General features: G+C 43.3%; 1 protein-coding gene across 4 annotated transcripts in view; it reads left to right on the forward strand.

Moving 5' to 3' along the window:
- The window catches only part of filip1.L (filamin A interacting protein 1 L homeolog), an 89,416-nt gene that overhangs the window by 30,647 nt on the left and 44,026 nt on the right, over positions 1-14,743 (forward strand). Inside the window, exon 1 of one of the 4 annotated variants that reach the window (XM_041563115.1) lies at positions 12,190-12,281. The exons of the other annotated variants lie outside the window; for them this stretch is intronic. The gene's annotated coding sequence lies outside the window, so the exon portion shown is untranslated. Of the gene's footprint in view, positions 1-12,189; positions 12,282-14,743 lie in introns of those variants that run through there. 4 annotated transcript variants of the gene reach the window in all.

Consider the following 14,743-nt stretch of genomic DNA (forward strand, 5'->3'; position numbering starts at 1 on the left):
GGGGGCCACATGGTACATAACTGTTCAGTGAGTTTGCAATTGATCCTCAGCATTCAGATTCCTTTAATAGAAGGCAAACACCTATAAGTCATTCTCATGTTCACATTCTAAATCTAAGTGCAGTGAAACTAACTAGATTAAGTAGAAGTATACATTGTGCAGTATTATAGTTAGCATTACGAGATGTATTATACAAATTAAGTGACTTTGTCAAGCAGTGATCCCTGCAGAAGTGTATACTGCACACAGGACATCAGATAATAAATCAGAAATCCTTTATGGACCTATTGTCCATTTAGGGGGTTATTTATCAAAGGTTGAGTGTTAGAGTTTTTTTTACCGCGAATGAACTCGAAACTCGAATGGTAAGAAAAAACCTTGAATGGCAAGAACCTGATTCTGCGAGTTCAAGTCCCGCAACCCGAAAACTCAAATTAATTGAGTTTTTGAATCGCTCAAATCTTTCCAGTTTTGGGGCAAAACCCTATGAAAAAAACGTGAACATCATGGAGGCTATTAACAACCTCAAATGGTTCTAGGAACCTCTGCCATTGACTCCTACATGATCTGGACGGGTTTTAGATGGTGTATTTTCGAACTATAGCTATTTCCAGGGTAAAATTATTTTAGTTTTTTTACCTGAAATGTGAGTTCTGACCAAAAAAATACAACTAAAAAACTTAAATTTTTCGTGGATAAAACAACTCGAACCGTAATAAATCTGCCCCTTATTGTCCCTACCTTTCTTTACTGTTTCACCCAAAACATAAGCCTTGCATTCTGAAATGATTTGGAAGATTCAGTTAAGATTAAAACTTGCTGCTGTGTTTTATGTGCCTCTTTGCCTGTATTTTGTTTAATACAGGTCCTCTAATTTCTCACGGTAACCATAATTCCCAAAACTATGCTATATACGGGAAAAAGGAACACAACAGCAGTAGTGATGATGACGAAATATAAGCAGTAAAATCAATGCGCAAAAAACATGCATTTGAATAATAATACTGCAATATACTGTCACTAGAAAATATAATCCATGAAAAAAGATTCAGTAGTCTCATAAAATAATGACTGTGTTGTTAAGTATTGAAGGAAACAAGTGTAAAGGAAATGAGCGCACAGTGCCTGCTTAGGCCATTGTTATTGTCCTGGAACACTGGAGTTAGAATTCATAAATCAATCTTCAATCATTCAGTATTAGTTATGAGCTAGTATTAAAAAAGCACAAGCAAACAGAAGGTTCTGGGTTCAGTTTCTTGGTATGAAAGACGTTTGTCCATATAACCTGCTATATAGAAAGCTGGCCACATGTGCCAATCATTTCTTAAAAATTGATCATTTTCTGTATGATTATTGGACAAAGAATGTGTCCAATGGGTGAACTGTCAACGTAAAGGGTGGTTCACCTTTTAGTAGGTTAAAGATTGGCTAAGCACCTTTTCGATTGGCCTTAATATTTTTCTTTTTTTAGTAAACCACGGCTTCTGGTTGAGGTTGGACTCTTGCATAGTGCTCACATATAGATGTGTCAGGGAGCCGGGAGCCCCCTCTGGGGAGTAGTCCGGATCTAGGAGGAAGCCCCTCAGGAGGGATCAGGGTCGTGGTATCCAGGGGTAAGGCAAGAGAATAATCAAAGTCCAGGCACAGGTCAAAAGACAGGCAGAATACAAACAAAGTCCAAGGCCAGGCAGGGGGTCAATGGCAGGCAGAGAATCAGCGAAGTCCAGGTCCAGGCAAGGGGTCACAACAAGGAATCAGGCAGATATAAGCAGGGAAAACAGCAAGGGAACCCAGGAAACTCTCAGGGAACAGAATCCTATTTTCGGGCGCCATCTTGGCGCCTCAGGCGTCCTTTTATGTTTGAATTTGGCGCCCTTGCGCCAGCGTCAGCGCGCCTGCGACCGTCGCGCCGCGCTGACGTCACGGCGCCGGCGTCGGAACCCACGTGGGTTGCCTGGGCGCCGCCATCTTGGAATCTTCGCCGCCGGGAGCGGACGCGACTCCTCGCGCTCCCGGCGGTCTTGACAGTACCCCCCCCCCTCACGGGGGGCCTCAGGACCACCGGGACTTGGTTTCTGGGGAAACTTGGAGTGGAAGTCTCTTACCAAACGAGGAGCATGCACATCACGGTGTCCCTCCCAAGAGCATTCTTCGGGGCCAAAGCCCTTCCAATGGATGAGGTACTGAAGGGACCCTCTGGAGATTCTGGAATCAAGGATTCTCTCCACCTCGAATTCTTGTTGACCCTCCACAGAGACGGCAGGAGGAGGAGATTGGACATCAGAGAAACGGTTAGAGATGGTGGGCTTCACCAGGGAGACGTGGAACACGTTGGGGATTCTCATCTCTGGTGGGAGTTGAAGTCTGATGGCTACAGGGTTAATTATCTCCAAGATGGGGAACGGACCCAGGAACTTCGGACCCAACTTGGGAGATGGCACCTTCAAGCGAATATTCCTGGAAGAGAGCCAGACACTATCACCCACCTTGTAGGGAGGAGAGGGCCTTCTACGGCGATCCGCGAAAGTCTTGTGGACTAGAGCACACTTCTCCAGATTAGACTTGGTTGCAGCCCAAATAGCAAGCATATGGGCTGCCAGATCATCTGCAGCCGGGACGTCCGACAACACGAAGTCCTGAGGAAAGGCTTGAGGGTGCTGTCCATACACCACCATAAATGGAGACCTTCCTGTGGAGGAATGACATGCATTATTATGAGCAAACTCCGCCCACGGGAGGAGGTCAGACCAATCGTCCTGGCAAAGAGACACGTGGTTCCTCAGGAACTGTTCTAAGGCTTGGTTCACACGTTCAGCTGCCCCATTCGTCTGCGGGTGGTAGGCAGACGAAAATTTAAGTGTTATTCCCAAGTCTTTACATAGAGAACGCCAGAACTTGGCGGTAAACTGGGTGCCTCTGTCGGAGACGATCTCCACCGGGAAACCATGCAGGCGGAAGATGTACTTAATAAAGAGTTGGGATAATTCCACCGCAGAGGGTAACTTCTTCAAAGGGATGAAATGGGCCATTTTGCTGAAGCGGTCAATGACAACCCAGATCACAGTATTCCCACCGGAGGGAGGAAGTTCGACAATAAAGTCCATAGAGAGGTGCGTCCACGGACGAGAGGGAACCGGCAAAGGCTGTAACAACCCGCTGGGGCGGGAATGGCTAGGCTTAGAAGTGGCACAGACATTACAAGCAGCCACAAAGTCCTTTACATCCTTGCGGATATCAGGCCACCAGACTAGGCGCCTCAAGAGTTCAAGGGTCTTGGCCGGACCAGGATGTCCAGCTTGCCTGGAGCAGTGGGTTTGTTGCAGGATGGCCAGGCGAAGTTCTGGAGGGACGAAGGCCATGCCAATCGGAGTATCTTGAGGAGCCGAAGACTGCCCAGCCAGAATCTGGTCGGCAAATTGGGGATACAGAGAGGCAATGATCTTGACTGGTGGAATGATTGGTTCCTGCCTCTCAGGGTCACGGTCCACCGGAGTGAAGCTACGAGACAAGGCATCGGCCTTCAGATTCTTGGAACCTGGGCGATAAGTTAAAACAAAGTTAAATCAGGAAAAGAAAAGGGCCCACCTGGCTTGTCTGGGATTTAGCCTCTTGAGGGACTGTATAAACTCCAGATTCTTGTGATCTGGACAGGAATTTCAGAGCCCTCCAGGAGGTGACGCCATTCTTCAAGGGCAAGCTTGACCGCTAAGAGTTCTCGATTTCCGACATCATAGTTCTGCTCTGCGGATGAGAACTTCTTGGAGAAAAACGCACAGGGGTGCAATTTTCCATCAGTGGAGTGTCTCTGAGACAGGATAGCTCCGGCTCCGACTTCAGAAGCATCAACTTCGATGCAGAAGGGTAGTGCAGGATTGGGATGTCGGAGAACAGGAGCGGACGTGAAGGCCTCTTTCAAGGACTGAAAGGCTTCTATGGCAGATGGAGGCCACAGGCTGGGTTTACCCCCTTTCCGGATGAGGGCCAGGATAGGTGCAATACGGGAAGAGAACCCCCGGATGAACTGTCGATAATAATTGGCAAATCCGATGAATCTCTGGATTGCCTTGGTACTCAGTGGGAGAGGCCACTCCTGGATGGCCGACACTTTCACGGGGTCCATCTCAAATCCCTCTGGAGAGATAATGTATCCTAGGAAGGGGATCTTGGATACCTCGAAGACACACTTCTCCAACTTGGCGAAGAGAGAGTTCTTCCTCAAATGAGAGAGTACCTCCTTCACCTGGGAGCGATGACTTTCAAGGTCCTTGGAAAAGATCAGGATGTCGTCCAAGTATACGACTACGAACCTTCCTAGGAGATCTCGGAACACATCATTAACAAACTCCTGGAAGACGGCAGGGGCATTGCATAGGCCGAAGGGCATAACGAGATATTCATAGTGCCCATCCCGAGTGTTGAATGCCGTCTTCCATTCGTCACCCTCCCGGATGCGAATGAGGTTGTAGGCCCCCCGGAGATCCAACTTGGAGAAAATCTTTGCCCCTTTCAGCTGGTCAAAGAGCTCGGCAATCAGGGGCAGAGGGTATCTGTTTTTCACGGTGATCTTATTCAGACCCCGATAGTCTATACAAGGCCGAAGGCCTCCGTCCTTCTTCTCCACGAAGAAGAACCCAGCCCCTGCAGGAGAGGTAGAAGGGCGGATAAACCCCCGCTGGAGATTTTCTTGGATGTACTCCTTCATAGCGGTAGTCTCTGCAGGAGAGAGAGGGTAGGTGCGCCCTCTGGGGGGCATAGCTCCTGGCAGGAGTTCAACCGGACAGTCGTAGGAGCGATGTGGGGGAAGGAACTCTGCAGACTTTTTACAAAACACATCGGAAAATCCCTTGTAAGTGGAGGGCAAAGTCTTTAGTTCCGCAGTGGAGACATTCACCTTCTCAAGGGGTCTTGGCGGAAGGCAATGTTGCAGGCAAAATAAACTCCAACGAGAGATCTGCCCAGTGGACCAGTCTATGGTGGGGTTGTGCAGACGTAACCACGGAAGACCCAATATTACTGGAGTAGAAGGGCAGGGAATGATGAAGAAAGAAAGTTTTTCTTGATGCAGCGCCCCAACTTGTACAGATAGTTCCGCCGTGAACATTGTGACGAATTCAAACTCCAGGGGTTTGTCATCTATGGCGGTAATTCGCAGGGGTGAAGACAATGGAAGCAGGGGAATCTTCATGCGTTCGGCAAAGAAGGCGTCCATGAAATTGCCATCTGCTCCGGAGTCAAGGAAGGCCCTTTCGAAGACAGACTTACTTGCCAGGTGAATCTGCAAAGGAAGGAGAAGTCTGCGTGAATTTTCTTGATACTTCTCCTGAGGCCTTCGAGTGATGCCCCCTACATGAGAAACCTGAGACATACCTCGGGGTACAAAACTCTTGGCTTTGGCAGGACAGGCGTTGGCAAAATGGGAATGCCCACCACAGTACAAACAGAGACCTGCCATACGTCTTCGGAGTCTTTCCTGCTCGGAGAGGCGAGCCTTTCCTACTTGCATAGGTTCCTCCAGGGGAGACGTGGACACATGAGTCACAGGGACAGTGGGTGCTTGTAGAATCGGCCTTTGAAAGCGAGGGGCCAACATGGGAGAAAATCGTCTGCTGCGCTCTCTCTCCACCTGGTGTTCTCTGAGACGAATGTCCACCTTAATAGATAGAGCAATCAGTCCTTCCAGGGTGTCAGGAGTCTCTCTGGAGACGAGATCATCTTTGATGCGGATGGATAGGCCTTGGTAGTATACGGCCTTGTAAGCGTCATCACACCAGGAAGTCTCCGCCATCAGTGTTCGGAAGTCTATAGCGTACTCATTGACACTGCGGCTTCCCTGCCGGAGCTGCAAGAGACGGGCAGGGGCGTTCATAACCCGACCTGGAGCATCAAAGACTGTGCGAAAAGCTTGGAGAAAGTCTTTAACATCATAAGTCACCGGGGAATTCTTCTCCCAAAGAGACGTTGCCCACTCCAGTGGCTTGCCTTCCAATCGAGACATCACATAACCCACCTTGGAACGCTCACTTGGAAACTGTGTGGGTTGGAACTCAAATTGAATTTGGCATTGTGTGGCAAATCCCCTGCAGGCTTGTGGGTCCCCACTGAAGCGAGGGGGAGGTGGAATGCGAGGCTCACCTGTCGGGTAGCTTGCGTTCGTAGAGGCTGCCGCCATGGGGGGATCTCCAGTAAGTGGAGCAGCGGAGGGCGTAGAAGGCACTTGAGCTAGCAGGACATCGAGTGCTTGCCCAATGCGAACCTGCTGGTTTTCGTAGTCCTCCATGCGGGATGCCAGTCCGCGGAGCGCTCGTCCGATATGAGGTGTGGCTTCCTCAGAAGGATCCATGGCCCGAAAATAATGTCAGGGAGCCGGGAGCCCCCTCTGGGGAGTAGTCCGGATCTAGGAGGAAGCCCCTCAGGAGGGATCAGGGTCGTGGTATCCAGGGGTAAGGCAAGAGAATAATCAAAGTCCAGGCACAGGTCAAAAGACAGGCAGAATACAAACAAAGTCCAAGGCCAGGCAGGGGGTCAATGGCAGGCAGAGAATCAGCGAAGTCCAGGTCCAGGCAAGGGGTCACAACAAGGAATCAGGCAGATATAAGCAGGGAAAACAGCAAGGGAACCCAGGAAACTCTCAGGGAACAGAATCCTATTTTCGGGCGCCATCTTGGCGCCTCAGGCGTCCTTTTATGTTTGAATTTGGCGCCCTTGCGCCAGCGTCAGCGCGCCTGCGACCGTCGCGCCGCGCTGACGTCACGGCGCCGGCGTCGGAACCCACGTGGGTTGCCTGGGCGCCGCCATCTTGGAATCTTCGCCGCCGGGAGCGGACGCGACTCCTCGCGCTCCCGGCGGTCTTGACAGTATGGCTGCAAAGAATCATCTTGCCATAGCTGTAGAATCTGGTTTCATTTGCCACACTAATGGTTACATGTCAGCACCTGGCACAACAGATCAAAGAGCTGCAGGGTTCACCACTATGGCGCTGCATCCCAAAAATGCCTTCTATAGCCATACCCAGCAATAAATAAATAGTAACAGATATATGCAAGTTATTATGAACAACCTTTGGGGAAGTGTCAGAAATTAAATTAGATTAGGTTTCCTATCTTTCATTGAATTTCATGTAGTGCGCAGCCCAGCAGTGTGTGCATTTTTCAGTTATCACTTCCAATATCTGAAATCCATATATGTCATAAAAGTTTATTATAATATATGTCATAAAAGTTTGCCCAGGTGCAGAATCCCATAGCCACCAATAAGATGTTTGCTTTCAAGCAGCTGACCAATAAATGCGACCTGCTGATTGGTTGTTAGCAAACCTTTCGCCTTTTATTGATTTATCATTACATAACCCCGCAATGTCCATAGTAACTTTCTATAACCAGAAATCTTTATGTAACAAGATCTTGATTTCTAAATGATTACTGAATGAGGGGAGTCAGCTAAGGATTGTGCTGTACATGGAATATTAAGTGGACAACAATGGCATGATGTTATATTTCTTATCCAAACTTCACTTTTCTACATGGCATTTATTCTACAGTTTACAACTTCCTCTTTACCCCATGCCAGTAACCTGCATTGTTATAATCACATGCACATAGTTTCGCTAAATTGTTCTCCGAAATCACCCCCACCACCCAGTACATATTGCTCTTCATTTGCACTTCAGCTTTTAATCTACTTTAATGAAGCAATGTATAAATCTTATAGTAATATAAGACTTGTTTGGCCATGTGATATTTTGAACAACATGGAGAAAGTTAAATATTGCATTTAACTTTAACAGATTCCATTATAACATTTTTTGTATGCTATTCTCTACATTAGATGATCCAAGCATTTCTGACCCTGGCAGACATACAGTGGGAACGCACTTTATTAAAGGGCAAATGCTTTGCCCTAGTTTGTGAAGCTGCTTTTTATCTGTAATAGAAGAAACAGTTGCCTATCTGAGGAGGGGGTCAAACGAAGTGCAGGATTTAATGATTTCTAAATATAAAATAGCGATCCCAACAGGCAGTTTCCATCTGCTATCTGTTGTGGGCCTGTATTTAATAGTAACCAGTAGTGAAGGCATTTCCTTTCCCCAGATCATTAAGGTGTAATCAAACCTTCATAAAATGCAATTTGGCTATGTGACTTCCAGCATAACCTTCTGCTGCTGACAGTCAGTGAAAAGAACTGGCAGGTTTTGTGCACACTCTTCCTATTAAATTATCCATAATCAAATAGATTTCAGCATATGGATTCATGTATTGCAATAAATCTAATCACACTAAGTAATAAGTACCTAATTTAACCTAAATCCCAATTACACCTTTGTTTATATGGATGAGGTAATACAGTTGAGGTAATAAACTCAGTTAATTAGTTGTATAGCTTCCAGTGATTACATTAGCTAATTATCCATATTGTATTTCCATTGAGATGTGTATGTAACCTGGAACGACACAATATTAAGAATATACCGGTAGATTTCATATGGCTGACATTACACTAAGGGGCAGATTTATCAAGGGTCGAATTGAAAAATCAAATTTTTAAATTCGAATTTCAAGCAAATTTAGTGAATAATTGGAATGGAAAAATATTCGAATTTCGAAGTATTTTTTTGGGTACTTCGACCATCAAATTGGTCAAATGATTCAAACGATTCGAAGTTAAAATCGTTCGATAATTGAAGTACTGTCTTTTTAAAAAATACTTTGACTTCATACTTCGCCACTTTAAACCTACCGAGGTGCAATGTTAGCCTATGGGGACCTTCCCCAGCACTTTTCTAAGTTTTTTTGGTCCAATAAATATCCTTAGATCGATCGATTAAAATCCTTCAATCTAACAATTTTTATTTGATCGTTCGATCGAAGCATTTGCGCTAAAATCCTTCGAATTCAATATTCGAATTCGAAGGATTTTACTTCGAGGGTTGAATTCGAGGGTTTTTTAACCCTCGAAATTCGACCCTTGATAAACCTGCCCCTTAGTGTACTTAGACTAGGGAATAGTCCAAATTCGATTAGAAAAAAAAACGAAAATTCGAATATCGAATTTTATTATGTACTGTCTCTTTAAAAATTTGACCGACTATTCCTCATCTAAAACCTGCTGAATTGCTGTTTTAGCCTATGGGGGACCGTTGAAAAATCTAAGTTTTTTTTAAAATATTTTGAATTGAATTCGATCAAATACAATCTGAATTTGATTTGAACGATCGAATACAGCCTATTCACTCGAATTACATTTTTTAATACATTTCGGTTGCTCTTTTTTTTATTCGAATTTCGAGTTGATGGTAGTTTAAAGAAACTCCCATCACCTCGAAATTTGACCCTTGATAAATCTGCCCCTAAAAGAGGAATGGTTTGGGTATTTTATTGTTTTGTCGGTAGATTTAATCTCATTGTTGCTAAAAAAAAATGCTGCCTGTACTATGCAAACCAATAATAATATGCAATAAGAATAGCCATGTGCAATTGTACCTACTTTTCTATTGGAGATCATTTCACATATAGGGATGTCGCGGACTGTTCGCCGGCGAACTTGTTCGCGCGAACATCGGGTGTTCGCGCTCGCCGAATGTTCGCGAGCGTCGCGCGACGTTCGCCATTTTGGGTTCGCCTTACCTGGCGCTTTTTTTTGCCCTCTCACCCCAGACCAGCAGATACATGGCAGCCAATCAGGAAGCTCTCCCTCCTGGACCACCCCCACACCCCCTGGACCACTCCCCTTCCATATATAAACTGAAGCCCTGCAGCGTTTTTTCATTCTGCCTGTGTGTGCTTGGAAGAGCTAGTGTAGGGAGAGAGCTGTTAGTGATTTCACTGATTTGAGGGACAGTTGATAGTAAGTTTGCTGGCTAGTAATCTACTTGATACTGCTCTGTATTGGAGGGACAGAAGTCTGCAGGGATTTGAGGGACATTTTAGGTTAGGTAGCTTTGCTGGCTAGTAATCTACCTTCTACTGCAGTGCTCTGTATGTAGCTGCCTGCTGTGGGCACTGATCTCTTCTGATCTCATCTGCTGACTGCTGTAATAACCCAATAGTCCTTGTAAGGACTGCTTTTATTTTCTTTTTTGTTTTTTTACTTTGCTAGTTGCTACTATAAGAGCCCAGTGCTATTAGTCTAGCAGTGTTGGGGAGTGGGACTGGTGTGCTACTGTGCTGCTCCTAGTAGTTCAGCAGCACCAACCCGAGAATTTTTTTTTTTTTTAATATACATATAATTTTTTTTTTATTTTACTTATCTTACTGTTCTTTAACGTGTACAGTGCTGTTTGCTGTTCTTCATAGTAGTGCACCAATAGTAGTGCACTTGCAGGCATTATTTGCCCAGTGTGTTCTTCAAACAACGGCCATCTAGCTGTGTGAGCTTTTTCACATTCTGTCTAAATATCAATAATAATACCGTCTCCAGAAACACCACCTGAGTGACGTTTTTCAAGCAGCAATAATATATTCCGTATCCACTGCTGTAGTAGTGTATACGTTGACCTTGCAGGCATTGTTTCAATTTGTTTGCCCAGTGTGTTCTTCATTTTCAAACAACGGCCATCTAGCTGTGTGAGCTTGTTCACATTCTGTCTAAATATCAATAATAATACCGTCTCCAGAAACACCACCTGAGTGACGTTTTTCAAGCAGCAATAATATATTCCGTATCCACTACTGTATACGTTGCCTTTGCAGGCATTGTTTGCCCAGTCTTTAACCAAGTGCCACCTAGCTGTGTGAGCTTTTTCACATTCCGTGTCCAGAAACATCACCTGAGTGACGTAGTGTGATTTCTGCCCTTTACAGCACAAAACGCAGCGCTGTGTCAACAATGTATTTTTCAGAAACATTTTTGCCCTTGATCCCCCTCTGGCATGCCACTGTCCAGGTCGTTGCACCCTTTAAACAACTTTAAAATCATTTTTCTGGCCAGAAATGTATTTTCTAGCTTTTAAAATTCGCCTTCCCATTGAAGTCTATGGGGTTCGCGACGTTCGCGAACCGTTCGCATTTTTGACGCAAGTTCGCGAACTTTTTTCCGACGTTCGCTACATCCCTATTCACATATACTAGAGATATTGGTAGATGTTGGCATGCTGGCACCCCACATATCCATATTATCTATCATTGTGCCCAGTATAAAACAGTTACTTATGCCAAGATAGTGGTAATGTTTATATCACCTACTAAATGGGGCATGTAATTCATGGGTAAATTTGGTCTGCCAGGTTGTTGCCTTAGACCAATATATGTACCAAGTTACAATAAGGGGTCAAAAGAAATCATTGTGAATGATCAAAATGTAATTCAACCAGTTACTCTATTGCATGTGATCCCAGACCAGTCTGGTTGGTTTAGGACCTCCGTTATTGTGTATTGGGAACAGTCTTATTTAGCTAAGGGATCTCATATCATCATCAGTATAAGGCTGAAAAATCACAGATCAGAGTAACATGATTATGTTTGGCCAAGTTAACAGTTAATAATTAGCAAGTATATTTAGTGCCTGGTGTGTTGCCCTCACGCAATGAAAAACATAACAGCATGAGTAAAGGTTACCACAGGTCAAATTGTATTGCAGGGTAACGATAATCACCCCAAATAATAGCTCATACTCTTATTGCCCTCAACATTCTTATTTATTCACTACGCGCGGCTCCATTATTTGATACCGATTATCCGTTTTATCCATTTGAAATCAGTTTTGTTACTATTATTTTAAAATTGTGCAGTTTCTTATTGCATTTTTTCAGCTGATAGAGACTGATGAGTATATACTGACGCTGATGAGTATATACTGACTCTGCAAAAAGTTGGCCAGAGTGGGCAGAACAGAAAATCTATCTATACATTCAAAGACAAAGGCAGAATTGTATGCACAGTGAGGTCACTGCAGTGGGTTGGTTAACTGGTTATCTATTAAACTTGCAAATCAATCGCATGATTATAGCAGCAGGCAGGTCTCCCCAGCACAGAATGTTTTATCGTGACAAAATGAATATGCCAAAGGTATTATAGATACCCACACCCTATCATAATTTACATTTTGACAAACATCAAAGCTTTGCTGAGTTACTGAGGATTCCTTTACTCATTCCCAGTACCCATGCATATAATTGCAGGAGAATGAAAGTAGTTTTGTTATGGAGAAGAGGGTGTTACAATTGGTAGGAGTGGCTTTAGTACCCCCGGCAATAGGGCAGAGAAAGAGAAAGCGTAGTTTGGTGTGAAGGATTACTGAAGGTGAATAAGCTCAGCCGAGGGTGAGATACACAGACATCACATAAACAGGTAAGTAGCTACACAGTCTGATGTAAATCGTTACAGTTCTGTCAAATGAACAGAGCAAGGAATGTTTTGTGTTGCACATTCCTGATATTTTCTAGTTCATGACATATCAATAAAAGGATTTTATGAATATGGAAAGTGCCCTGTAGTTAAATCATGTTCATCCTAATATCAAAACATGGACATGGATTTAAAAAAACAAACAAACATGAGAGGAACATGCTTTTAACATAGGGTTCTCTAGTACTTTCATATGTTTTGGGTATAACAGTTATGCTAAATACATATACACATTAGCCAAAGCACTGTGTTTCCATGTTGAAATGCATGCCTTGCAGTTTGAACACACAAATAACTCAGTTTATTTAATATATTCTCTGAATTAAAATTTGCACATTTATTAATGTACATTAAAAGAGAAGGAAAGGTCACTGGAGGTGCCAAGCTATAAGGCACCCACCCAGAGATGGACTGGGGTCCTTTACATGGCCGGGCAATTGCACAGTGCAGGGCTTTTTTCATTGACTTTTGTACTGCTCATCCGCCGAGATCCATTGAGTACAGGGGATGACTGGGACACAGAAGAGGGAGCGCTGGCCCAGGCTATGAGGAAAGCAATTAAAATCACTTCAGGTTGCCCAATAACTTTGCTTTTCCTTTAAAAGAATGGAAAACTATATAAGAATGTACCATTTTCTGATATTCTGAAAAACTCTTTACTTGTGCATGTTGCTGCCCCCTTCAGCGGCAAACTGAATATTCACTTGGGTGTATATTTATCAAGGGCAATGTCCCTGCTCCCTATTCATTTGTATAGAATTTGTAGGGCAGTTTTTTCAGCCTTTGATAAATAAACGTCTTTCAAATAAAACATATACATTATTTATCAGCATAGGATTGAGATCTGATGGCCTCTGATTGGTTGCTCTTCAGGATCTAGAATTGTTTGCTGATGAAATGATACTACTTTACTTGTACAGAGCCAAATATGGGGTTGTAATAAGGGTTTGCACCTACAATTACACAGCAAACACCACAGTCACTTATAATATATGTATTTATTTTCACATGGTGCAAAACCATATATTTCAGAGAAAGTTACAGTTTTTGTAAGGGTCTGGGTTTGCAGCAATAGAATATAAATTAAGGCCCTGTGACTGTGGCCTTGTCCCTTCTAATAGGGCAGATTTCCAAAATGCTTTCTTAAAAATAGTTTGATTTGGGGTATTTCATAAACGTTTTGAGAACTATAATCCTGAATGCATGGGAACTGGGGTTTTCACATTTGTGACACCATGCTTAAAAGCTACTAAAAAAAAACATTTAAATACTAAAAAAAAACCAGGTATGGATTTATGCTAGTTTAGTTCATCAAGCCCAAGGTACAGCCAAAACCAATACGTAGAAGTAAAATTGCATATAGGACATTATTTACAGGACATTGTAATCTATAGCTTTTATTTGATATGTGAAACATTTATTTACCACTATGTATTACCCATATAATAGGCAGCATATAACAAGGGCCCATTGCTGATCCTATATAACTTTGACTATTCCTGCTTAGAATGTTGGTATTTTTTAAGCTTGACAAGGTCATTCTCATGGACTTATATTCGGCTTAGCATTATCAGGGGAATGGTCTTGCACATAAACAGCCAAAAATATGTTGCTCTTACACAATGGTATTTCTCTGACTCACAAGTGACCCTCTCCTGAGAATATTAATCTAAAGAAAAAATTGTGTATGACTCATACAATTCTATTTTTGTTTGTCTGTTTGTAAAATGCACTCACATTGAGATTAAACTGCTGTTATCACCCCTGCAATAAACAGAATCTGCCGCATCCAAGTAAACTTAGCACCCCAAAACTGTCTGTTGTGTACACTTGTCTGTCACGTACATAGCAACCACTTGCACCGTTGCTTTGTTTCCAGTCTTTGCATTGTGCTAAATATATATAGTTAAAGGGTAAGTAAACCCTAAAATAAAAATTTGCTTAATAAAAGAAAACATAATTCAAAACATAATTCTAAGCAAATTTCCAATATGCATTTATTAAAAATGTTAAAAATTAAAGTTATTTGTAAAAATAATTGCTATTGAAAGCAGCATTTGCTTAACTCCTGGTTGTTACTTTTTAAACAATGTTGCGAAAGTCTTAGTTCCCCAGCAAAGTCAGGTCTGTGAATCAGCTGCTTGTCTTAGATCACCTAATAATTATACATTATATCAGCTGTCTGAGCCACCGAGTTCATAGTGGGGGTAGTTTTGAGATTCCTCAGCGTCAATAGTTGCAGTTGAACACCACTCTTCAGAATAGGCAGAATGGATGCATTTTGCAGGAGCGTGTATGTAGGTACCTTAATGAATTGTGGCTTGCATTTGTAATGAACCTTACTGAATTTTTGTATTTTAAAGGAGAAGTAAAGGCTAAAATTAAGTAAACTTTAGCAGAAAGGT

This window comes from Xenopus laevis, chromosome 5L (assembly GCF_017654675.1).
Source record: "Xenopus laevis strain J_2021 chromosome 5L, Xenopus_laevis_v10.1, whole genome shotgun sequence".
NCBI lineage: Eukaryota > Metazoa > Chordata > Amphibia > Anura > Pipidae > Xenopus > Xenopus laevis.